This window comes from Mobula birostris, chromosome 2 (genome assembly GCF_030028105.1).
Source record: "Mobula birostris isolate sMobBir1 chromosome 2, sMobBir1.hap1, whole genome shotgun sequence".
NCBI classification, from domain to species: domain Eukaryota; kingdom Metazoa; phylum Chordata; class Chondrichthyes; order Myliobatiformes; family Myliobatidae; genus Mobula; species Mobula birostris.
The window spans coordinates 249452700-249480420 of NC_092371.1; the positions used below are offsets into that span (position 1 = coordinate 249452700).

Here is a 27721-nt window from a genome sequence, read left to right on the forward strand (position 1 = left end):
CAGCAGACAGACAATAGAACTGTGATCAGCTCTGAGCCTCAGAAGACTAGGGTGAAGTCAGGTGGAGCAATAGTCATAGGGGACTCGATAGTTGAGGGGACAGATAGGGTGTCCTGCAGCAGCAAAAGAGACACCAGAATAGTGTAAACAACAGGAATTCTGCAGATGCTGGAAATTCATCCCTGACGAAGGGTCTCGGCCTGAAACGTTGACTGCACCTCTTCCTAGAGATGCTGCCTGGCCTGCTGCGTTCACCAGCAACTTTTATGTGTGTTACCAGAATAGTGTGTTGCCTCCCGTCTGCTAGGGTCCAGAATGTCTCTGAGCAGTTGCAGGATATTTTTGAAGGGAAGGGTAGGCAGCTAGAGGTCATGGCAGATATTGGTACCAATGACGTAGGCAGGAAAGGGGTGGAAGTCCAGCACAGTAAGATTAGGGAGTTAGGAAGGAGGCTGAAGAACAGGAAGATAGCACAGACGAATGAGTGACTGACGAGATGGTGCAGGGTGCAGGTTTCAAGCTCTTGGATCATTGGAAACTTCTCTGGGGAAGGGGTGAGCTGTACAAGTGGCACGGGATGCACCTGAACTGGAGAGGAATCAATATCCTGAGAAGGAGCCTTGCTAGTGTTGTTGGGGAGAGTTTCATCTGGATTTGCAGGAGGGTGGGAACTGAAGTGATGAGGCAGAGGATGGGGCAGTTGACATATAAGTAGTGACAGCGTGTAGGGATTTTGAGAGGAAGGATAGGCAGATGCACTCAGCCAGATCACTTGAGATGTGTCTATTTTCACACAATGAGTATCATAAGCAAGGCAGAAGAACTTAGAGCATGGAACTATGATGCTGTGGCCATTACAGAGACTTGGATGTCTCAGGGACAGGAATGCAGGGATGGAGGCAAAAGAGGTGGGAGAGTGGCACTGCTAATCAGGGAGAGTATCGCGGCTGTTGAAAAGGAGGAAGGCATGGAGGAATTCTCTACTGAGTCAGTGTGGGTAGAAATCAGAAACAGGTACGGGGCAATAACTCTAGGGTGTTTCTTATAGACCCCCCCAATAGTAACAGAGACATCGAAGAGCACATAGAGGGGCAGATTCTGGAATGGTGCAATATTAATTGGGTTGTTGCGATGGGTGATTTTAACTACTGGCATCTACTTAGAGCAAGAGATTTAGATGGGGTGGATTTTGTTAGGCGTACCCAAGAAGGTTTCCTGACGCAATATGTAGGTAAGCCAATGAGACAAGAGGCTGTACTTGATCTGTTATAGGGAAAAGAAACTGGTCAGGTGTCAGATCTCTCGATGGGAGGTAGTGAGCACAACTCTATCTCCTTTACCATAGCACTAGAGAGCGGTAGGAGCAGACAATTTGGGAAAACATTTAATTGGGGTGGAGGAAATATGATGCTATTGGGCAGGAATTTGGGAGTGTAAATTGGGAGCACATGTTCTCAGGAAAATTTATAACAGAAATCTGGCAAATCAAATGTTCAGGTAATATTTGCATGGCTTTCTGCATAGGTATGTAAGGAAAGGATGGTAGGGTAAAAGAACTATGGTGTACAAAGGAAAAGGAAAATCTAGTTAAGAAGAAAAGTTTACAAAAGGTTCCAGAAACTAGGCACTGTTAGAGCTCTAGGAAATTACAAGGTTGCCAGGAAGGAGCTTAAGAATGAAACTAGGAGAGCAAGAAGGGTATATCAGAAGGCCTCGGTGAGCAGGATTAAAGAAAACCACGAGGCATTCTACAAGTATGTGAAGAGCAAAAGGATGCGTCGTGTGAGAATAGGACCAATCCAGTTCAATAGTGGAAATGTGTGCATGGAGTTGAAGGAGGTAGCGGAGGTACTAAATGAATACTTTGCTTCAGTATTCATGAGATCTGGGGAGACCTTGCTTTGTGGATCTAGAATTTGCTTGCCCACAGAAGGCAAAGGATGGTTGTAGATGCTTCCTGTTCTGCATGGAGGTTGGTGACCAGTGGTGTTCCGCAGGGATCTGTTCTGGGACCCCGTCTTTTTGTGATTTTTATAAATAACCTGGATGAGGAAGTAGAAGGGTGGGTTAGTAAGTTTTCTGCTGACACAAAACTTAAGGGTATTGTGGATAGTGTGGAGGGTTGTCAGAGGTTACAGCAGGACATCAATAGGATGCAGAACTGGGCTGAAAAGTGGCAGATGGAGTTCAACCCAAAAAAGTGTGAAGTGGGTCATTTTGGTAGGTCAAATTTGAAGACAGAATATAATATTAATGGTAAGACTCTTGGCAGTGTGAAGGATAGAACATAGAATAGTACAGCACAGTACAGGCCCTTTGGCCCACAATGTTGTGCCGACCCTCAAACCCTGCCTCCCATATAACCCCCCATCTTAAATTCCTCCATATACCTGTCTAGTAGTCTCTTAAACTTCATGAGTGTATCTGCCTCCACCACTGACTCAGGCAGTGCATTCCACTCACCAACCACTCTCTGAGTAAAAAACCTTCCTCTAATATCCCCCTTGAACTTCCCACCCCTTACCTTAAAGCCATGTCCTCTTGTATTGAGCAGTGGTGCCCTGGGGAAGAGACACTGGCTATCCACTCTATCTATTCCTCTTATTATCTTGTACACCTCTATCATGTCTCCTCTTATCCTCCTTCTCTCCAAAGAGTAAAGCCCTAGCTCCCTTAATCTCTGATCATAATCCATACTCTGTAAACCAGGCAGCATCCTGGTAAATCTCCTCTGTACCCTTTCCAATGCTTCCACATCCTTCCTGTAGTGAGGTGACCAGAACTGGACACAGTACTCCAATTGTGGCCTAACCAGAGTTTTATAGAGCTGCATCATTACATCGCGACTCTTAAATTCTATCCCTCGACTTATGAAAGCTAACACTCCATAAGCTTTCTTAACTACCCTATCTACCTGTGAGGCAACTTTCAGGGATCTGTGGACATGTACCCCTAGATCCCTCTGCTCCTCCACGCTACCAAGTATCCTGCCATTTACAATCCAACCATGGGATTGAGTTCAAGAGCGTGAGGTGACGTTGCAGCTATATAAGGCCTTAGTTAGACCCCAATTGGAATACTGTGTTCAGTTCTGGTCACCTCACTTCAGAAAGGATGTGGATATTATAGCGAGACTGCAGAGGAGATTTACAAAGATGTTGCCTGGATTGGACAGCATGTCTTATGAAAATAGGTTGAGTGAATTTGGCCGTTTCTCCTTGGAATGACGGAGGTTGTGAGGTGATCTAATAGAGGTGTATAGGATGATTAGAGGCACTGATCGTGAGGATAACCAAAGGCTTTTTCCCAGGCCAGGAATAGCTAACACGACATGCTATAGTTTCAAGGTGCTTGGAAGTACGGAGGTGGGGCGGGGGGGTGTTGTCAGCATTAAGTTTTTCCACACAAAGAGTGGTGAGTGCTTGGAATGGACTGCTAGCTAGCAATGGTGGTAGAGGCAGCCACGATATGGCCTTTTAAGAGACTTTTAGATGGGTACATGGATCTTAGAAAAATAGAGTGCTATGTGGTAGGGAAATTTTAGGCTGTTTCTAGAGTAGGTTACATGGTTGGCACAACTTCATGGGTCATCTGGTCCACCTTGAGCAGTTGGAGTTTGCCCAACACTTTTTCCTTTCCAATAGCAACAGCACTCAGCCCTGCTCTCTGACACTTACAGACCACTGGCACGCTGCTCTTGTCCTCCGCAGTGAAGTCAGATGCAAGGTACCCATTAAGTTCGCTTGCCATTTCTTTGTTGCCCATTACTACCTCTTTTTTTTTTGTGTGCCATACTCTGCCAGAGCCTCGGCAACCACTTTTTTTTCAAGTGGTTGTCTTGGAGGAAAGATTCTGTGAGTGGTCCCCCACGTCCTTCTCACAGTGCAGTTTTTTTTTACGAGGCCGAGTTGCGAGCTCGACACTCAACTCGGCATGGATGGAAAGCGTGCCCGGGAGCAGCCTGGCTGGATTCGAATTCGGGAACCTTCGCTCCGGAGTCCGGCGCTGATGTCACTGCGCCACCAGTATTACTACCTCACCAGTATCAAATTTCCAGTGGTCCAATATCAACTCTCACCTCCCTTTTACTCTTTATATAACAGAAAAGACTTTTGGCATCCTGCTTTATATTATTGGCTAGTCTGCTCTCATATTTTATGTTTTCCCTTCTTATACAAGGTTTCCCCCACCATCCAAAGGTACAGCGTTCCTATGAAACGGTTCGTAAGCCAGAATGTCGTAAAGCAAAGAAGCAATTACCATTTATTTACATGGGGAAAATTTGTGAGCGTTCGCGGACCCAAAAATAACAGTAACTTATAGTAAAAGTAGGAATGATATGATAAATACACAGCCTATATAAAGTAGAAATACTTCTCTACAATCATTGCCTGCACTGTTCTGTGTAGCGAAAATCTCACGCAAGCGCTTTTGGCAAAAACATGGCACAAGCGCTCTCGGCAAAAACACTCTCTCCAGTAACTTTTAAGCTATGAAGCTGCCAAATCATACCCAATAACACATAAAAATACACAGCCTATATAAAGTAGAAAAAATGTATGTACAGCGTAGTATCGCTTACCGGAATTGGGAAGACAGTGCAGAGCACACTGATGATGGTGCGTTAGGCTGAGTTGTCAGAGGTTGGGGTGGTGCAGTGGTCCTCAACCTCCGGGCCGCTGACCAATACCGATCCGCGAAGCATGCAGTGACGGCTGGGACGCACCCAGCACATCTTTAAGAAAAAAGCCGAAATAAACAAGCTAATCGGCAATCGCTACTGATCCGGGCCGATATTTACGTGCCGGGCGGCACCTAATTAATTAGCTTGTTTATTTCGGCTTTTTTTCTTAAAGATGTGCTGGGTGCCTCCTGGCTACCGCTGCATTCTCCGTGAATCGGTTATCTGTCCATGGCCCAGGGGTTGGGGGCGTGGGACACTCATCTTCGTCTGTTTCCATCAGGGCAGGCAGGTCATCTTCTTCTATGTCTGCCTGCCTCGATGTCGAAGGTCGAGGTTTGTCGTCTGCTGTGGCTGATGTGGAAGGCTTGAAAAACGACAGTATGCTTGACTGCTGGCCTCGCGCATTTTTCTATCATACAGTTCTTTGTAAGCACTCAAACCATCTTGCAAATATGCCCTACACCAATATACCCTTTCAAAATTAAAGTCGTACTTTATCATTGCAGCGAAAATCTCACGCAGTTGCTTCACGTTCAGTTCCTGGACGACTTCACTTTTGGTCCGTTCGCTACTGCATTCAGTTTCGATTGTTATCCTTTCCTCTTCCAATTGCATCAGCTCTTCATCTATCAGTTCTCAGTCATGGGATGCCAAAACCTCTTCAACATCACATTCGTCAACTTCCACAAGTCAAACTCACTTTGTCCTTGCTTCGTTCACCACGATCAAAACGCTTAATTATGTCTAGTTTTACGCTAAGTGTAACACCCTTACGAGCTCTTTTAGGCTTTTCTGATACCTTAGAACTCATCTTGTTAACGGCTGCTAACAGGCACATGTTTAAGCAATGCCGGCGAGAATGCCGTTCCAAATCCGGGGGAGGAGCGGCTGCTCAGGGCGCACGCTGCCTTTTTTCGTAACAGTGAAAACACTTTCTGTTAGCGGAAACAGGTAACTAATGTAAGTCTTTCGTAACTGAGGTTTCGTAAAGCGAACGTTCGAAAAGCAGGGGACACCTGTAGCTTATTTAGTTGTCTTCTGTTAGATTTGAAAAGCTTCCCAATCATCCAATTTCCCACTCACTTTTTCTATATTGTATGCTCTTTCCTTGGCTTTTATGCAGTCCTTAACTTCCTTTGTCAGACACGGTTGCCTACCCCTGCCATATGAGAATTTCTTCCTCTGTGGGACATATCTATCCTGTGTCTTGTGAACTACTCCCAGAAACTTCAGTCATCTCTACTCTGCGCTCCTATCCTAGATATGCTGATCATGGGAAGCACCCTTTCCGCATCTATTCTGCTTAGACCTTTCAATATTCAAAAGGCTTCAATAGAGCCCCCCCCCATCACCATTTTAAATTCCAGCGACTACAGGCCCAGAGCCATCAAATGCTCTTCATATGATAGCTCTTTCATTCCTGGAATCCCTGTGAACCTCCTTTGAACCCTTTCCAAATCCAGCATATCTTTTCCAAGATAAGGAACCCAAAACTGTTCTCAATACTCAAGGTGAGGCATCACCAGGACCCTATAAAGCCTCAGCATCACATCCCTGCTCTTATATACTCTAGTCCTCTTGAAATGAATGCAATCATTGAATTTGCCAACCTACAAATTAACCTTTAGGGTGTTCTGCACAAGGACCTCCAAGTCCCTTTGCATCTCAGATTTTTGGATTTTCTCCCTGTTTAGAAAATAGCCTGCATATTTATTTCTTTTACCAAAGTGCGTGACCATGCATTTTCCAACATGGTATTTAATTTGCCCCTTTCTTGCCCACATGCCTCATCCCTCCACGTCCTTCTGCATCCTTCCTGTTCCCTCAACATGACCTGCCCCTCCACCAATCTTTGTATGTCACACCCTGGGAAAGATTTCACTGCTAATGCAATGGTTTTTCTGTAGAACCGATGTCTGGGTTATGGTTAGAGATAAAGAGTGCTTTAAAATGTTAGCCATCCAATCAGGGTCTGGGTTTTTGTGTTGTGTGCCTGACACCAGGGGGAGCTGGGGTCCTTTGTTCGGCGGCAAATAAAGAGAGAAGACAACGGAAAGGACCAGTCGCAGGATTTGACCGAGTGGGATACCGTGATTGGATGAAGCAAGGTGCTGAGGTTGACTGAGGAACGATGAATAGGAATTTTGGGAAGAGCTGAGCTCCAACTTGTGCACATTTGACTGCTTAATTATAATGGGCCCTTTCTGTTGTTTTCTTTCTTTACTAACCCTTTAGTTAATATATATAAATTCCTTTAATCGTATGCAGGGTGCTGTCTGTTGTTTCTTGGCACTGAGTTGTAACAGGGTAGCAAATTATACAGTATCCATACAAACTGGGGTTTGGGCTGGGAGAGCCATCTCAATCTCCCCGGTTTGCCGGGAAAGGTGTGTGTATTCCCTAGACTCATACAGCCAAGGAAACCAGCAGGATTTCAGTGTCATCTGCAAGCTTGGCAACAAAGCCATCTATTCCAGCATCTAAATCACTGATATACAGCATAAAAAGAAATGGTCCCAACATTGACCCCTGTCACCACTAGTAACACCACTAGTCACTGGTAGCCATCCAGAAAAGGATCCTTTTATTCCTGCTCGCTGCCTCCTACTAATCAGCCAATGCTCTAACCATGCTAGTAATTTATTTTAATTATATTCAATTATATTCAAAAACTTTATTGTCATTCTAACCGTACATCAGCTCTGCAGGGCAGGATGAGGCAGCGTTTCTCAGGAGCAGTGCAATCATAACATAACAAACGCAACACTAAATAATAAACATAACAATAAATAGTAAAACACAACAGCCGCATGTCAGTTAAAATCAGTTATAAGTGTCGAGTGTAAGTTAAAGGTGTCCAAAGCAGAGTCAGGTAGAGCAGCTATTTAGCAGTCTGACTGCCTGTGGGAGGAAGCTGTTTGGTAGCCTTGTGGTTTTAGTTTTGATGCTCCTGTAACGTTTGCCTGATGGCAGAAGAACAAACAGTTCATGGAGTGCACACATCAAAGTTGCTGGTGAACGCACCAGGCCAGGCAGCATCTCTAGGAAGAGGTGCAGTCGACGTTTCAGGCCAAGAAGACTCTTCGTCAGGACTTAGCCCTGACGAAGGGTCTCGGCCAGAAACGTCGACTGCACCTCTTCCTAGAGATGCTGCCTGGCCTGCTGCGTTCACCAGCAACTTTGATGTGTGTTACTTGAATTTCCAGCATCTGCACAGTTCCTGTTGTTTGAGTTCATGGAGTGGGTGTGAGGGGTCTTTAATGATGTACCGTGTCTTCTGGAGGCATCGGCTCTGAAAGAGGTCTTGGACAGAAGGTAGGGAGACCCCAATAACCTTCTCTGCTCCCCTAACTACCCTCTGCAAGGCTTTTTTGTCGACAGCACTGCAGCTGGAGTACCAGGTTGTGATGCAAAAGGTCAGCACACTCTCCTGTAATTTTCCTGTAATACCATGGGCTCTTAACTTGGTAAGCAGCCTCATGTGTGGCACCTTGTCAAGTGTCTTCTGAAAGTCCAAATATACAACATCCACAGCATCCTCTTTATCTATCCTACTTGTAATCTCCTCAAAGAATTCCAACAGGTTCATCAGGCAGGATTTTCCCTGAAGGAAACCATGCTGGCTTTGTCCTATCTTGTCCTCTGTCACCAAGTACTCCACAACGTCATCCTTCACAATTGACTCCAACATCTTCACAACCACTGACGTCAGACTAACTGGTCTATAATTTCCTTTAAGCAGCCTCCCTCGTTTCTTAAAGAGTGGAGTGACATTTGCAATTTTCCAGTCTTCTGGCACCATGCCAGAGTCCAATGAATTTTGAAACATCATCACTAATGCCTCCACAATCTCTAACGCTACCTCTTTCAGAACCCTAGGGTGCAGTTCATCTGGTCTGGGTGAATTATGTACCTTTAGGTTATTCATCTTTATGAGCACCTTCTCCCTTGTAATAGTATCTGCACTTCCCTCACACCCTTCTACAGCTGGCACATTGCTAGTGTCTTCCACAGTTGTCCATTCGTCCCTCCCCACTAATCTGTCTCTGTGATTCTCTTGTCCATTCGTCCCTCCCAGCACTTATACCTGCAAGCAGCCGAAGTGTTACTTCTGCAATATTCACCTCCTCTTTCACCTCTATTCAGTCACAATTCCAGATGAGTTTGCTGGGGCTAGCTACTGTATCCAGTGCTTGCAACGCAGCCTCCTCTATATAAGATAGCCTTCCCATTGTAATCAGGGTAGCAAATTCGCTGAGCACCTCCACTCCATCCATCAACAGCGGTACTTTTCAGTGACCAAACATTTTAATTCCAATTCCCATTCCCATTCCAACACATTGGTCCATGAAGTAATGAAGATGTCACTCTCAGGGATAAGGATCAAAACCTTCTATTCCGTCTGAATAGTCTCTAACCTGATGGCATGAATATTGATTTCTTCTTCTATTAATTTCTTTTTCCTTCTTCTACTCCCCACTGTGGCATCTTTCCTCTTCACACCTAGCTATTAGTACCGGCCGGCGCCCCTCTTCCTTCCCATTCTGCTATGACCCACTCTCCTCTCCTGTCAAATTTCTTGCTCTCCAGCCTTTGACCTTTCCCACGACCTGGCTTCACCTATTATTATCTGCCAACTTGTTCTCCTACCCCTCCTCACATCTTTTTATTCTGGCATCTTCCACCTTTCTTTCCAGTCCTGAAGAAGGGTCTTAGCCAGAAACGTCGGCCGTTCATTTCCATGGATGCTGCCTGATCTTTTGAGTTCCTCCAGCATTTTGTATGTGTTGCATTAGCTCCTTACCTGAAGAGGAATATACTTTCTACCAGAGAAGTACAGCATATTGGTTTTTACGATGGAAAGTCTATCATATGAGGAAATTTTGAGCATGTTTGCCCTCTTACCTCCAAAGCTTAGAAGAGTGAAAGGTGATTTTACTGAAGTATACAGAATTCTTAATGAGGTTGAATCAGAATCAGAATCAGAATCAGATTTAATATTAGACCAAAGACCATAAGACATAGGAGCAGAATTAGGCCATCTGGTCCATTGAGTCTGCTCCATCATTCAATCATGGTTGATCCTTTTTTTCCTACCTCCTCCTCAACCCCAGTTCCCGGCCTTCTCCCCGTAACCTTTAATGCCATGTCTAATCAAGAACCTATCAATCTCAGCCTCCACAGCTGCATGTGGCAACAAATTCTACAAATTCACCATGCCTTGGCTAAAGAAATTTCTCCGCATCTCTGATTTGAAAGGGCACCCCTCTATCCTGAGCTATGTTCTCCTGTCCTAGATTCTCCCACCATAGGAAACATCCTTTCCACATCTACTCTGTCTAGGCCTTTCAACATTCGAAAGCTTTCAAAAAGATCCCCCCTCGTCCTTCTGAGTCCCTGCGAGTACAGATGCAGAGCCATCAAACGTTCCTCGTAAGATAACCCTTTCATTCCGGAATCATAATTTTGTGAACCTCTTCTGGACCCTCTCCAATGCCAGCACACCTTTTCTAAGATGAGGGGCCCACAACTGTTCACAATTCTCGAGGTGAAGCCTCACCAGTGCTTGATAAAGCCTCAGCATCACATCCTTGCCCTTGTACAGTTTTCTAGACCTTTTGAAATGAATGCTATGCATTTGCCTTCCTCACCACTGACTCAACCTGCAAGTTAGGGTGTTCTACACAAGGACTCCCAAGTCCCTCTGCATCCCAGATTCCTGGATTTTCTCAGTTTAGAAAATAGTCCGCACATTTATTTCTACTACCAAAGTGCATGACCATGCATTTTCCAACATTGTATTTCATTTGCCACTTTCTTGCCCATTCTCCAAATCTACCTAAGTCCTTGCATCGTAGCTGTTTCCTCAACACTTCCTGCCCCTCCACCAATCTTCATATCAATCTGCAAACTTAGCAACAAAGCCATCTATTCCATCATCTAACTAATTTATAGACAGCATAAAAAGAAGTGGTCCCAACACCATCCCCTGTGGAACACCACTAGTCACTAGCAGCCAACCAGAAAAGGATCCTTTTATTCCCACTTGCTGCCTCCTACCAACAGCCAATTCTCTAACCATGTGAGTAACTTTCTTGTATTATTACTTGCATATGCCATAGAAAAACATAAAAAGATAGAAAACCTACAGCACAATATAGGCACTTCGGCCCACAAAGCTGTGCCAAACATGTCCCTACCTTAGACACAAAATAATCTGCAGATGCTGGGGTCAAAACAACACTCACAGCATGCTGGAGGAACTCAGCAGGTCGGGCAGCATCCGTGGAAACAATGAGTCGACGTTTTGGGCCGGAACCCTTCGTCAGGACTGTAGGGGGAAGGGGCAGAGGCCCTATAAAGAAGGTGGGGGGAGGGTGGGATGGAGAAGGCTGGTAGGTTCCAGGTGAAAAACCAGTAAGGGGAAAGATAAAGGGGTGGGGGAGGGGAAGCAGGGAGGTGATAGGCAGGAAAGGTGAAGAAGGAATAGGGGAAAACACAATGGGTAGTAGAAGGAGGCGGGACCATGAGGGAGGTGGTAGGCAGCTGGGGGAGGGGGCAGAGTGACATAGGGATAGGGGAAGGGAGGGGGAGGGAATTACCGGAAGTTGGAGAATTCTATGTTCATACCAAGGGGCTGGAGACCACCTAGACGGTATATGAGGTGGTGCTCCTCCAATCTGAGTCATGGTAGCAGAGGAGGCCATGTATGGACATATCTGAATGGGAATGTGAAGCAGAGTTGAAGTGGGTGACTACTGGGAGATCCTGTCTGTTTTGGCGGATGGAGCGGAGGTGCTCAACGAAATGGTCCCCTAATCTGCGTCGGGTTTCACCGATGTAGAGGAGGCCGCACCGGGAGCACCGGATGCAATAGATGACCCCAACAGACTCACAAGTGAAGTGTTGCCTCACTTGGAAGTACTTTTTGGGGCCCTGAATGGTGGCAAGAGAGGAGGTGTAGGGACAGGTGTAGCACTTGCACTTACAGGGACAAGTGCCAGGTGGGAGATCCGTGGGGAGGGACGTGTGGACCAGGGAGTCGCGGAGGGACCGATCCCTGTGGAAGGCGGAGAAGGGTGGAGAGGGAAAGATGTGCTTAGTGGTGGGGTCCTGTTGAAGGTGGCGGAAGTTGCAGAGGATAATGTGTTGGATCTGGAGGCTAGTGGAGTGGTAGGTGAGGACAAGGGGAACTCTATCCCTGTTATGGTGGCGGGAGGATGGGGTGACAGACGAAGTGCGGGAACTGGGTGAGATGCGGCTGAGGGCATCATTGATGACAGCAGAAGGGAAACCACGATCCTTAAAGAAAGAGGACATTTGAGATGTCCTGGAACGGAAAACCTCATCCTCGGAGCAGATGCGGCGGAGACGGAGGAACTGGGAATAGGGAATGGCATTTTTGCATGTGGCAGGGTGGGAAGAGATATAGTTGAGGTATAGATGAGGCTAAACTCAGGTTGGAGGTGCAACACCTCATATACCGTCTAGGTAGTCTCCAGCCCCTTGGTATGAACATAGAATTCTCCAACTTCCGGTAATTCCCTCCCCCTCCCTTCCCCTATCCCTATGTCATTCTGCCCCCTCCCCCAGCTGCCTACCACCTCCCTTATGGTCCCGCCTCCTTCTACTACCCATTGTGTTTTCCCCTATTCTTTCTTCACCTTTCCTGCCTATCACCTCCCTGCCTCCCTTCCCCCACCCCTTTATCTTTCCCCTTACTGGTTTTTCACCTGGAACCTACCAGCCTTCTCCTTCCCACCCTCCCCCCACCTTCTTTATAGGGCCTCTACCCCTTCCCCCTACAGTCCTGACGAAGGGTTCCGGCCCGAAACGTCGACTCATCGTTTCCACAGATGCTGCCCGACCTGCCGAGTTCCTCCAGCGTGTTGTGAGTGTTCCCTACCTTAGAACTACCAAGGCTTCACCCATAGCCCCCTATTTTTCTAAGCACCATGTAGCCATCCAGGAGTCTTATCATTTCCGCCTCCACCACTGCCACCAGCAGCTCATTCCATGCACTCACCACTCCCTGTGTAAAAAATCTACTCCTGATATCTCCTCTGAACCTACTTCCAAGCACCTTAAAACCATGCCCTCACATGCTAGCCATTTCAGCCCTGGGGAACAGCCTTTGACTATCCACACCATCAATGCCTTTCATTATCTTGTACACCTCTATCAGGTCACCTCTCATCCTCCATCGCTCCAAGGAGAACAGGTCGAGTTCACTCAACCTATTCTCATAAGGCACGCTCCCCAATCCAGGCAACATCCTTGTAAATCTCCTCTGCATCCTTTCTATCGTTTCCACGTCCTTCCTGTAGTGAGGCGACCAGAATTGAGTCCAGTACTCCAAGTGTGGTCTGACCAGGGTCCTATATAGCTGCAACATTACCTCTCAGCTCTTAAACTCAATCCCACAATTGATGAAGGCCAATGCACCGTATGCCTTCTTAACAACAGAGTCAACGTGAGTAGCAGCTTTGAGTGTCCTATGGACTCGGACCTCAAGATCCCTCTGATCCTCTACATTGTCAAGAGTCTTACCATTAATGCTATATTCTACCATCATATTTGACCTCCAAAATGAACCACCTCACACTGATCTGGCTTGAACTCCATCTACTACTTCTCAGCCCAGTTTTACATCCTATCAATGTCCCGCTGTAACCTCTGACAGACCTCCGCACTATCCACAACACCCCCAACCTATGTGTCATCAGCAAATTTACTAACCCATCCCTCTACTTCCTCATCCAGGTCATTTGTAAAAATCACAAAGAGTAGGGATCCCAGAACAGATTCAAGGCACACCACTGGTCACCGGTCTGCATGCAAAATATGACCCGTCTACAACCATCCTGTAGGCAAGCCCGTTTTGGATCCACAAAGCAATGTCCCCTTGGATCCCATGCCTCCTTACTTTCTCAATAAGCCTCGCATAGGGTATCTTTTCAAATGCCTTGCTGAAATCCACATACACTACTACTACTGCTCTAACTTCATCAATGTGTTTACTCACATTCACAAAAAATTCAATCAGGCTCGTCAGGCACGACCTGCCTTTGACAAAGCCATGTTGACTATTCCTAATCATATTTACCTCTCCAAATATTCATAAATCTTGCCTCTTAGGATCTTCTCCATCAACTTACCAACCACTGAAGTAAGACTCACTAGTCTATAATTTCCTGGGCTATCTCTACTCCCTTTCTTGAATAAGGGAACAACATCTGCAGCCCTCCAATACTCCCTCGCCTCCCACAGTAGCCTGGGGTATATCTGGTCCGGTCCCAGTGACTTACCCAAGATTCCTATCATTAGCTAGTATTTTTGAACCTTTCGTAAGCTCTTCTTTTCTTCTTGACTAGATTTACAACAGCCTTTGTACACATACCGTACCATCCTTTCCATGTCTCATTGGAACGTATCTATTCAGAACCCTAAGCAAATATCTCCTGAACATTTGCCACATTTCTTCCGTACGTTTCCCTGAGAACATCTGTTTCCAATTTGTGCTTCCAAGTTTCTGCTTGATAGCTTCATGTTTCTCCTTACTCCAATTAAACACTTCCCTAACTTGTCTGTTTCTATCCCTCTCCAATGGTATAGTAAAGAAGATAGAATTGTGATCACTATCTCCAAAATGCTCTCCCACTGAGAGACCTGACACCTGACCAGGTTCATTTCCCAATACCAGATCAAGTACAGCCTCTCCTCTTGTCGGCTTATCTACATACTGTGTCAAGAAACCTTCCTGAACACACTTACCCCATCAAAACCCCTCACTCCCGGGAGATGCCAATCAATATCTGGGAAATTAAAAGCTCCCACAACAACAACCCTGTTATTATTACTCCTTTCCAGAACCTGGCTCCCTATCTGCTCCTCAATGTCCTTGTCATTATTGGGTGGTCTATAAAAAACACCCAGTAGAGTTATTGACCGCTTCCTATTCCTAACTTCCACCCACAGAGACTCCATAGACAACCCCTCCATGACTTCCTCCTTTTCTACAGCCGTGACACTATCTCTGATCAACAGTGCCACACCCCCACCTCTTTTGCCTCCCTCCCAACCCTTTCTGAAACATTTAAAGCCTGGTCATGAAATTTGTTTACAGCAGCAGTACAATAAAATACACATGAAACACCCTGGTTTCCTTGGCAGCATAGGTCTAGGGAAGACAACCTCCGGCCCCGCCAAACTCGTAAGATTGAGGCATGTTTGATCCCACCCCAAGCCCCAGTTTGTGTGGATGCTGTGTCATTTGATACCCTGTTACAAATTAATGCCAATGTACACTGCATACAATTAAAGGAATTATATTTATTAATTTTAACTAAAGGGTTAGTAAAGAATAACAAAAAGAAAAGGGCTCACTCTAGTTAAACAGTCAAATGTGCACAAGTTGGTGCTCATCTTGATATTCTTTGTCACTCACACACTGGGCCCTTAGTCAACATGAAAGCACATACCAACCTCCGAACATTGCTCGCAATCCATCTTGAACAAACGGGACTCCCACTGGATCGTATGCTAGGACCGGTTCTTCCCAGTGTCTTCTCACTTCATCTCCGCTCGAACAAAAGATCCAAGCCCAACCTTAGTGTCCCTCATCAGAGAAACCTCCCCTTAGTCCAACCATCCTAACTGAATGGCACACATTTCTCCTCATCTCTTAAAACTGAAAAGAAGCAGCTCTCACAGAACAGCACAAAATAAAATACATACAGCATAACAGTAAAAAATATGAACCAGGGCATTACACATAATAAATAAATATAGAAAAAAAACTAGTTACCTTAAGTATATACGTCTATTAAATATTTAAGTTAAAATTTCAGGTGTGGGCAGCGGAGTAAGCGGGAGCAGAGTGCTGGGCTTTGGCTCAGTGGGCTTCAGCGTAAGGGGGTCTTCAGTGAGAGGTAATCAGTGAGCCTGAGTACGTGCTTGCTGAGGAAAAAAGGTAAGGTTGGTAGGTACTTTTTCATTTATTCTGATTAATCTGGGATCAGGTAATGGGGGAGATAGTTAGAGCAGTGGTGTGCTCCGTATGCAGTACGTGGGAGGGCAGGATCAACGCAGTTGTCCCTGATGACCACACCCAAAGAAGGTGCATCCAGCTGCAGCTCCTATCAGAGCAAGTTGGGGAATTGGAGCTGGAGCTGTATGAACTACGGATCATTCGGGAGGCAGAGGCAGAGACAGATAAGAGTTATCGGGAGGTAGTCACACCGAAAGGACGGGAGGTAGGCAACTGGGTGACTGTCAGGAGATGGAGGGGGAGCAGGCAGAGAGTGCAGAGCACCCCTGTGGCCATTCCCATCAACAATAAGTATATCGTTTTGGATACTGTTGGTGGGGATGTCCTACCAGGAACAAGTTGCAGTGGTCCTGTCTCTGGCACTGAGGTTGGACCCTCCACTCAGAAGGGGAAGAGGGAAGAGAAGACAGCGGTAGTGATAGGGGATTCTATAGTCAGGGGGGCAGATAGGAGATTTTGTGGGGGAGATCGGGAGTCTCGGATGGTATGTTGCCTCCCCGGTGCCAGGGTCCGGGCCATCTCAGATCGGGTGCAGGTTATTCTCGAGAGGGAGGGCAAGAATCCAGATGTTGTGGTCCATGTAGGGACCAACGACGTGGGTAGGAAGAGTGAGGGGGTCCTGCGTAGTGAGTTCAGGGAGTTAGGTGCGAAGCTGAAGGTCAGGACCTCCAGGGTAACAATCTCAGGATTGCTACCTGTGCCACGTGCGAGTGAGGCGAGGAACAGAAGGATTATACAGATCAATACGTGGCTGAGAGGATGGTGCAGGAGGGAGGGCTTCAGGTTTTTAGATAATTGGGCTTTGTTCCAGGGAAGGTGGGATCTGTTCCGACGGGACGGTTTACACCTGAACTGGAGGGGTACTAACATTCTTGCAGGAAGGTTTGCTAGTGCTGCTTGGGGGGGTTTAAACAAAATTTGCAAGGGGCAGGGATCCAGAATGTGAGAGAGGATAGCGAGATGAAGTATAAAGGACAGGTGGGGACTACACGGTTCCGGAATATTAAGTGTGAAGTAGAGAAAGGTGAGGCGGAATGAATGATAAGGAGGATACATTTGCAGAGGAATGGTCTGACAGAGCATGGAGTTAAATGTGCAGAAAGAGAATGTAAATTTAAGAAGGACAACAAAATTCAAGGGGCGTATAGCCCGGTGAGAGTTCGGGGAGCTGGGTTATGCACAATAGGCAGCAATTTAAACAGAGAGAGGAGAAATGGGTTAAAAATTCTATATCTGAATGCACGAAGTGTCAGAAATAAGGCGGATGAGCTTGAAGCTCAGCTGCGAATGGGTAACTATGATGTTGTTGGGATAACGGAGACATGGCTGCGAGGGATCAAACCTGGAAATTGAATGTACAAGGGCATACGTGCTATCGAAGGGACAGAAAGGTGGGCGGGGGAGGGGGTGGCCCTGTTGGTGAGGAATGAGATTCAGTCCCTTGCAAGGGGAGACATAGAATCAGGAGAAGTAGAGTCAGTGTGGATAGAACTGAGGAACAGTAAGGGCAAAAAGACCCTAATGGGTGTTATCTACAGGCCCCCAAACAGTAGCATGGATATTGGGTGTAAGTTGAATAGGGAGTTAACAATGGCATGTGGCAAAGGAAATGTCGCAGTAGTTATGGGAGATTTCAACATGCAGGTGAACTGGGAAAATCAGGTTGGTACTGGACCCCAGGATAGGGAGTTTGTAGAGTGCTTACGGGATGCATTTTTGGAGCAGCTTGTACGAGAGCCGGCCAGGGATAAGGCTATTCTGGATTTAGTGTTGTGCAATGAATAGGATTTGATGAAGTCATCTTGAAGTAAAGGAGCCATTAGGAGGTAGTGACCATAATATGATAAGTTTTTATCTGCAAGTTGAGAGGGATAAGGGCAGATCAGAAGTGTCAGTATTGCAGTTGAACAAAGGAGACTATGGAGCCATGAGGGAGGAGCTGGCCAAAGTTGACTGGTCGGATATCCTAGCAGAAAAGACTGTGGAACAGCAATGGCAGGTATTCTTGGGAATGATGCACAAGGTGCAAAATTAGTTCATCCCCTGGAGAAGGAAGGATTCAAAGGGGGGAAAGTGGCCACAGTGGTTGACAAAGGAAGTCAGAGACAGCATAGCATTAAAAAAGAAGTATAACAGAGCTAAGGTGAGTGGGAAGATGGATGATTGGGAAATTTTTAAGGGGCAACAGAACTTAACTAAAAAGGCAATACGGGGAGAAAAAATGAGGTATGAACGCAAGCTAGCTAGGAATATAAAGGAGGATAGCAAAAGTTTTTTTTAGGTATGTGAAGAGAAGGAAGATAGTTAAGAACAATGTTGGGCCCTTGAAGAATGAATTGGGAGAAATTGTTATGGGAAACAGAGAAATGGCAGACGAATTTAGTAAGTACTTTGGATCTGTCTTCACTAGGGAAGACGCAAGCAATCTCCCAGATGTATGGATGGGCCAAGGACATAGGGTAACAGAGGAAGTGAAACAGATTGACATTAGGAAGGAAACAGTGATGAGTAGACTGATGGGACTGAAGGCTAACAAATCCCCAGGTCCAGATGGTCTGCATCCTAGGGTACTAAAGGAGGTGGCTCTGGAAATTGCAGATGCATTGGTGAGCATTTTCCAATGTTCCTTAGATTCAGGATCAGTTCCTGAGGATTGGCGAATGGCTAATATTACCCCACTTTTTAAGAAAGGAGGGAGGGAGAAAACAGAGAACTATCGCCCTGTTAGCCTAACATCAGTAGTGGGGAAGATGCTAGAGTCGATTATTAAAGATGAAATAGCAGCGTATCTTGATAGCAGTGATAGGATTGGGCCAAGCCAGCATGGATTTACCAAGGGTAAATCATGCTTGACTAATCTATTGGAGTTTTTCGAGGACGTAACCAGGAAGATAGACGCGGGAGATCCAGTGGATGTGGTGTACCTTGACTTTCAGAAGGCATTTGATAAGGTACCACATAGGAGATTGGTGGGTAGAATCAGAGCTCATGGCATTGAGGGCAGGATATTGACATGGATAGAAAACTGGTTGGCAGATAGAAAGCAAAGGGTAGCAGTGAATGGGTGTTTCTCGGAATGGCAGGTGGTGACTAGTGGGGTGCCACAGGGCTCGGTATTGGGACCACAGCTGTTTACGATTTACGTCAATGATTTAGAGGAAGGCATTGTGAATAACATCAAACAACAGGAATTCTGCAGATGCTGGAAATTCAAGCAACACACATTAAAGTTGCTGGTGAACGCAGCAGGCCAGGCAGCATCTCTAGTTAGAGGTACAGTCGACGTTTCAGGCCGAGACCCTTCGTCAGGACTAACTGAAGGAAGAGTTAGTAAGAGATTTGAAAGAGATTTCAAATCTCTTACTAACTCTTCCTTCAGTTAGTCCTGACAAAGGGTCTCGGCCTGAAACGTCGACTGTACCTCTTCCTAGTGAATAACATCAGCAAGTTTGCTGATGATACTAAGCTGGGTGGCAGTGTGACATGTGATGAGGATGTTAGGAGAATTCAAGGTGACTTGGATAGGCTGGGTGAGTGGGCAGAAACTTGGCAGATGGCGTTTAATGTGAATAAGTGTGAGGTTATTCACTTTGGGAGCAAGAACAGGAAGGCAGATTATTATCTGAACGGTGTGGAGTTAGGTAAGGGTGAAATACAAAGACATCTAGGAGTACTTGTTCATCAGTCTCTGAAGGTGAATGAGCAAGTGCAGCAGGCAGTGAAGAAGGCTAATAGAATGTTGGCCTTTATTACAAAGGGAATTGAGTACAAGAGCAAGGAAATCCTTTTGCATTTATACAGGGCCCTGGTGAGACCACACCTGGAGTATTGTGTGCAGTTTTGGTCTCCAGGGTTAAGGAAGGACATCCTGGCTGTGGAGGAGGTGCAGCGTAGGTTCACTAGGTTAATTCCTGGGATGTCCGGACTGTCTTACGCAGAGAGGTTAGAGAGACTGGGCTTGTACACGCTGGAATTAAGGAGATTGAGGGGGGATCTGATTGAGACATGTAAGATTACTAAGGAATTGGACAAGATAGAGGCAGGAAATATGTTCCAGATGCTGGGAGAGTCCAGTACCAGAGGGCGTGGTTTAAGAATAAGGGGTAGGTCATTTAGGACAGAGTTGAGGTGGAATTTCTTCTCCCAGAGAGTTGTGGAGGTGTGGAACGCACTGCCTCAGAGGGCAGTGGAGGCTATTTCTCTGGATGCTTTCAAGAAGGAGCTAGATAGGTATCTTATGGATAGGAGAATCAAGGGTTATGGGGACAAGGCAGAAACTGGGCATTGATAGTAGATGATCAGTCATGATCTCAGAATGGCGGTGCAGGCTCGAAGGGCCGAATGGTCTACTTCTGCACCTATTGTCTATTGTCTATTGTCTAAATAAGTTTAGCAAATTAACAGAAATAATAAAAATATTGAGGTAGTGTTTATGTGTTCAACGTTCATTTAGAAATCGGATGGCAGAAGGAAGAAGGAACACTCACAAGCTCACAAGAAGGGAAGAAGCTGTTTCTGAATCACTAGGTGCGTGGCTTCAGTCTTCTGTATTTCCTTCCCGATGGTAACAGTGCGAAGAGGGCAGGTCCTAAGCGGTGGGGATCGTTAATGATGGATGCCTCCTTCCTAAGGCACCAGTCCTTGAAGATGTCTTGAATACTACGGAGTTTGGTACCCATGATAGAGCTGGCTAATTTTACAAATTTCTGCAACTTATTTCTATTTTGTGCAGTAGCCCCCCCCCCCCCCATACCAGACAAAATGCTCTCAATGGTACATTTATAGAAGTTTTCAAGTGCTTGAGTTGACAAACCAAATCTCCTCAAACTACTAATGAAATATGTCACTGTTTTGCTTTCTTTATAGCTGCATCGATATGTTGGGACCAGCTTAGGTCCTCAGAGACCTTGACACCCAGAAACTTGAAACTGCTCATTCTCTCCACTTTTGATCCCTCTATGAGGATTGGTATGTGTTCATTCGTCTTACCCTTCCTGAAGTCCACAATCAGCTCTTTCGTCTACTGATGTTGAGCACAAAGTTGGTGCTGTGACACCACTCAACTAACTGGCATATTTTGCTCCTGTACGCCTTTTTGTCACCATCTGAAATTCTGCCAACAATGGTTGTATCATCAGCAAATTTATAAGTACTGTTTGAGCTATGCCTAGCTTGACAGTCATGGGTGTAGAGAGAGTACAGCAGAGTGCTAAGCACACATCCCTGTGTGGTGCTGGTGTTAATTGTCAGCGAGGTGGAGATGTTATTTCCAATCTGCACAGACGGTGGTTTCCCAGATAGGAAGTCAAGGATCCAGTTGCAGAGAGAGGTACAGAGGCCTAGGTTCTGTAGCTTTTCGATCAGGACTGTAGGAATGATGGAGTTAAATGCTGAGTTATTGTCAATAGCAGCATCCTGACATAGGCATTTGCTTTGTCCAGGTGATCCAAGGCTGTGTGGAGAGGCAATGAGATCGCTTCTGCTGTAGACCTAATGTGGCAATAAGCGAAGTACAGTGAATACAGGTCCTTCCTGAGACAGTTGTTGGTTCTACCCACATCTACCCTCTCAAAACATTTCATTACTGTAAATGGGAGTGCTACTGGATGATAGTTATTGAGGCAGTTCACACTGCTCTTCTTGGGCACTGGCATAACTGTTGCCCATTTGAAGTAGGTGGGAACTTGCGAATGTAGCAGTAAGAGATTGAAAATGTCTTTGAATACTTCTGCCAGTTGAAAAGCACAGGTTTACAGAGAGCCTTACCAGGTACTCCATCAGGCCCTGCTACTTCGCAAGGATTTACCCTCTTAAAAGACAGCCTGACGTCGGCCTCCGAGACAAAGATTACAGGGCCCTTGGATGCTGCAGGGATCCTCCTAGCTGTGGTTTTATTCTCCCTTTCAAACAGAGCTTAAAAGGCATTGATCTAGTAGTGTAGCATTGCTGCCATTCATGCTGTTGGAATTTGCTATGCATCCGATATCGCCTCCAGCCTCTCCTGGCATTGTTTCTTGGCTCTTGACATAGCCATATGAAAGTCACAACTAGGTTTCTTATGCAGACCTGGATCGCTAGACTTAAATGCCACAGATCTAGCTCTGAGCAGATTATAAACCTCCTGGCTCCTCCACAGTTTTTGGCTTGAGAATGTACAGTAAGTTTTCATAGGCACACACTCATCCACACAGGTTTTAATTAAGTCAGTAACAAATGCAGCATACTCATCCAGGCTCAAAGATGACTTCCTGAACACAGTCCAGTCCACTGATTTAAAGCAGTCAGCTTTTCCCTGCCTCCCTGGTCCATACCTTCATGGTCCTCACTTCTGGTGCTGCAGTCTTCAGTCTCTTCCTATACATAGGAAGTAGAAGTACAACCAGGTGATCCGACTTACCAAAGTGTGGGCATAGAATAGGATGGTAGGCACTCCTGAACTTAGTGTAACAGTGGTCCAGTGTGTTATTTCCTCTGGTACTATAGGTGATTTGTTGATGATAATTATTTAGTGACTTTATCAAGCTGGCCTGGATAAAACCCCTCAAAATGATGGGCAAGGCATCAGGATGTGCTGTTTCATGCGTGTTGATTACATTGCTCAGTTTGTCTAGAGTTTGTTTGACATTGGCCTGAGATAGAATGTATACCTCTACCAAAAAGATTGCTGAAATCGCTCAGCAGATAAAATGACAGGCACTTAATTGCGAGGTGTTCCAGGTCCGGTGAGCAATATTGGGATGTGACCAATACATTAGTACACCATGAGGTATATACCTCCACCTCTGCTTTAGAGAGACTTAACTGACCTATCTTGATGGTGTATTTAGAACCTGTCTATTCAAATTGCTGCATCTGGCACGGAAGGGGTTAAACAAGATTACATAAAACAAAGTTGACACGCGCTCCTAACGTCCTTCTGATACAGCACCCTAGCTCTGAGATCATCAGTTTTATTTATCAGAGACTGCATGTTTGCCAGTAAAATAGCTGGTATTGGGAGTCAAAAACCTTGTTTTTTTTAAAAGCACCATCAGACCAGCACTTCAACCCCACTTTCCTTGGCAACTTCGTAAAGGGGCAGTGTGCTGACCCAAGACCAGGCTAATTCTGAAGGGTTTAAGCAGCAATAGATCGTTCAGTCACAGTAGAACTTCATCACTGATTGTACACATCATAGATGTAGTTATGGTTCTCAGACGTAGCAGACTAAAACAAGAATATTTGATGTCTTCCATTGCTTTCAATGAGAGCTGCCATTAGGGTCGTCTGTGATAAGTAGATATAAAGGAAATGATTTCCTTTGAAAACAGTCGTTAACTCAGAGCCACATTCTCAATATAAAGAGTAGGCCATTTTGGACTAGAACACGGAGATTTTTTTCACACATGAAAATGTCTGAATTTTCCACTCTGATGTCTTACACAGGCTTAGCTACTGATTGCAGTCAAGATTTTCTAATATTAAAGCAATTGAGGGATGTAGGAATAGGTCAGGAAATTGAAGTATGGTATAGATCATCCACGATTTGCTGCATGCCAGGTTTGAGTGGCCAAGTGAGCTGGTTGTGCTACTGCGTCAGTCAGCATCTACAGAGGGAGGTAAGTAGTTGCTGCTTCAAGCCGGAGCCTTTAACAGATTCTGATTCACCACTTTACTCACCCTAACACTGAACAGACCCCACATTTCTAGCATCTGCAGATTTCCTCGTGTTTACGGACCCCACACCTACTTTCCACTTTCAATGACTCTTCATCTCATGTTCTCAACATTTATTTCTTATTTATGTATTATAACTAATTTTTTTTTTAGTATTTGCACAGTTTGTTGCTGGTTGTCTGTCTGTCTGCTGAGCAGTTTTTCATTGATTCTATTATGTTTCTTTGTATTTATGTAACCGTCAGGTTCGGCCAGCTTTGTTAATCTAGGAGAAGACAGCTTCCGGCCCGGCCAAACTTCAGAAATCTGCGTGATGTGTCCTCTGTTACAAATCCGTACCACGAAATAACAAACAGTACACAATTCGTAATTAAACGATTGAGCTTTATAGTTTTTAATTTGACTATAGGGTTAGTAAAGAAAACAAAAAGAAAAAGGGCCCATTTTAATGAAACAGTCCAATGCGCACGTTGGAGCTCAGTGTTTACACTTCTGTTCGTTCTCCCTCAATTTCCCCCCAGCCGTTGTCGACTCCTGACCCCATTCCAAATCCGCTCAATCCTGCAGTCTACAACTTCCCCATACTGGTATCTTCTCTCTCCAGCTTCTGCTGAACCAAAAGCCTGCGAAATCCCTTCCCTTAGGCACATAAGAAAGAAAAACACCCCCCCTCATTGGCCAGAGCACATTTCAATGCCTCTGTTATCTCTAGTCATAACCCAAACACTGCAGCTACAGAGAAACAATTACATTAGCAGTGAAACCGTTCCCAGGGTGTTACATTTACAAAGAAAATTAATCTCTGGGTAGTTACTGTGGACTTATAGCATCTGCAGAATCTCTTGTATTTCTTGCTATTTCTATGTTTGTTTTTAAGATATGAAAACACCATAAATGATAACTCTTCATTCAAAACAATGGACTAAACCTCATTACTTGAGCATGACGTTCCCTTTCATACAGAGAAAACTACTCTGGTCTTTCTCTTTCCATATCAGCGACTCCCTTTCCTGTAATGCATTCTGAATATTGCTACTTTTCATCACTTTAACAATGATGCAGTTTCACACATCAGTGAGACCAAGAAGTGATGCTGTGCAAGTTGCCAAAATATCAGAGCTCCCAGAGGCTAACTTTTTTCACACCGGGATAATTTGTTAACACTAACAGCTTGTATTATACCCAGGCAAAGGGCAAACCTCAAGGGGTTAGTAAACATATGTAGAGGCCTATAACATAACGTGACATTTGGACCTGTCCAGCTCTTTACCCCAGCACACCTATATATTTTCACCAATATTGCAATATTGCTTTGGATACTAAAGTTCCCCTGAATACACATGAAATAATAACTCTAAAATCTACCTTTCCAATCTTCAGGAACACTAATTAGGAAATATTTTATTAGTGGAGATCAGCTTTATTTGTCAAACGTACATTGAAACATACAGTGAAATATGTTCCTGTCCTGATGAAGGATCTCAGCCCAAAACATTGACAGTTTACTCTTTTCCATAGATGTTGTCTGACCTGCTGAGTTCCTCCAGCATCTTGTGTGCCTTGCTTTGGTTTTCAAGGATCTGCAGATTGTATCATGCTAGTGAAATATGTTACTTGCATCAAATCAAAACAATGACGATGGCGGTGGGCAGTCTACAAGTGTCGCCATACTTCTGGTGTCAACATAACTCACTAACCCCAACCCGTACATCTTTGGAATGTGGGAAAAATCCAGAGCACATGGAGGAAACCCACACAATCAAGGGGAGACCATGAAAAACTCCTACAGACAGTGGTGGGAATCGAGTAGTGATGGGCGATGGTTGGTGCTGTAAAGATATTGCACTAAGGAGCTATGATGTTGTGGCCATTACAGAGACTTGGATGGCTCAGGGACAGGAATGGTTACTTCAAGTACCAGGCTTTAGATGTTTCAGAAAGGACAGGGAGGGAAGCAAAAGAGGTGGGGGCCTGGCACTGTTGATCACAGATAGTGTCACGGCTGCAGAAAGGGAGGAAATCACGGAGGGACTGTCTACGGGATTCCTGTGGGTGAAAGTTGGGAACAGGAAGAGGTCAATAACCCTAATGTGTGTTTTTTTATAGATCACCCAATAGTAACAGGGACATCGAGGAGCAGATAGGGAGATAAATTCTGGAAAGGTGTAATAATAACAGGGTTGTCGTGGTGGGAGATTTTAAATTTCCCAAATATCGATTGGCATCTCTCTAGAGCAAGGGGTTTAGATGGGGTGGAGTTTGTTAGGCGTGTTCAGGAAGGTTTCTTGACACAATATGTAGATAAGCCTACAAGAGGGGAGGCTGTACTTGATCTGGTATTCGGAAATGAACCTGGCCAGGTGTCAGATCTCTCAGTGGGAGAGCATTTTGGAGATAGTGATCACAATTCTATGTCCTTTACCATAGCAGTGGCGAGGGATAGGAACAGACAAGTTCAGAAAGCATTTAATCGGAGTAAGGGGAAATATGAGGCTACCAGGCAGGAACTTGGAAGTATAAATTGGAAACAGATGTTCTCAGGGAAACATACGGAAGAAATGTGGCAAATGTTCGGGGGATATTTGTGTGGAGTTCTGCATAGGTACGTTCCAATGAGACAGGGAAAGGATGATAAGGTACAGGAACCGTGGTGTCCATAGGCTGTTGTAAATCTAGTCAAGAAGAAAAGAAGAGCTTACAAAAGGTTCAAAAAACTGGATAATGTTACAGATCTAGAAGATTATAAGCTAGCAGGAAAAGGCTTAAGAATGAAACTTGAAGAGCCAGAAGAGGTCATGAGAAGGCCGTGGAGAACAGGATTAGGGAAAACACCAAGGCATTCTACAAGTATGTGAAGAGCAAGAGGATGAGACATGGGAGAATAGGACCAATCAAGTGTGAAAGTGGAAAAGTGTGTATGGAATCGGCGGAGATAGCAGAGGTAATTAAAGAATACTACGGCAAAGGACCTTGGTGATTGTAGGGATGATATACAGTTGACTGAAAAGCTTGAGCATGTAGATATTAAGAAAGAAGGTGTGCTGGAGCTTTTGGAAAACATCAAGTTGGATAAGTCACCGGGACTGGCCGAGATGTACCCCAGGCTACTGTAGGAGGCGAGGGAGGAGATAGCTGAGCCTCTGGCGATGATCTTTGCATCATCATTGGGGACGGGAGAGGTTCCAGAAGATTGGAGGGTTGCGGATGTTGTTTCCTTATTCAAGAAAGGGAGTACAGATAGCCCAGCAAATTGTAGACTAGAGAGTCTTACTTCAGTGGTTGTTAAGTTGATAAAAAAGATACTGAGAGACAGGATTTATGAACACTTGGCATAATATGCTTAGGAATAGTCAGCATGGCTTTGTCAAAGGCAGGTCGTGCCTCCTGACCCTGACTGAATTTTCTGAGGATGTGACTAAACACATTGATGAAGGTAGAGTAGTAGATGTAGTGAATATGGATTTCAGCCAGGCATTTGATAAGGTACCCCATGCAAGGGTTATCGAGAAAGTAAGGAGGTAAGGAATCCAAGGGGTCCTTGCTTTGTGGATCCAGATCTGGCTTGCCCACAGAAGGCAAAGTGTGGTTGTAGACAGGAAATATTCTGCATGGAAGTCTGTGACCAGTGTTGTGCCTCAGACCCCTACTCGTCGTGATTTTTATATATGACTTGGATGAGGAAGTAGAAGGAAGGGTTAGTAAATTTACTGATGATACAAAGGTTGGGGGTGTTGTGGATAGTGTGGAGGGCTATCAAAGGTTACAATGGGACACTGATAGGATGCAAAACTGGGATGAGAAGTGGCAGATGGAGTTCAACCCAGATAAGTGTGAGGTAGATCATTTTGGCAGGTCAAATATGATGGCAGAATATAGTATTAATGGTAAGACTCTTGGCAGTGTGGAGAACCAGAGGGATCTTGGGGTCCGAGTCCATAGGACACTCAAAGCTGCTGCACAGGTTGACTCTGTTGTTAAGAAGGCATACGGTGCATTGGCCTTTATCAATTGTGGGATTGAATTTAGGAGCCAAGAGGTAATGTTGCAGCTATATAGGACCCTGGTCACACCCCACTTGGAGTACTGTGCTCATTTCTGGTCACCTCACTACAGAAAGGATATGGAAACCATAGAAAGGAGATTTATAAAGATATTCCCTGGATTGGGGAGCATGACTTATGAGTATAGGCTGAGTGAAGTCGGCCTTTTCTCCTTGGAGCGACGGAGGATGAGAGGTGACCTGATAGAGGTGTACAAGATGATGAGAGGCATTGATCGTGTGGATAGTCAGAGGCTTTTTCCCCAGGGCTGAAATGGCTATCACAAGAGGG

General features: G+C 45.2%; 1 protein-coding gene across 5 annotated transcripts in view; it reads right to left on the minus strand.

Annotated features, from left to right (window-relative positions):
- Positions 1-27721, minus strand: part of fbxl4 (F-box and leucine-rich repeat protein 4) — a 280992-nt gene that overhangs the window by 156090 nt on the left and 97181 nt on the right. The window lies entirely within an intron of this gene.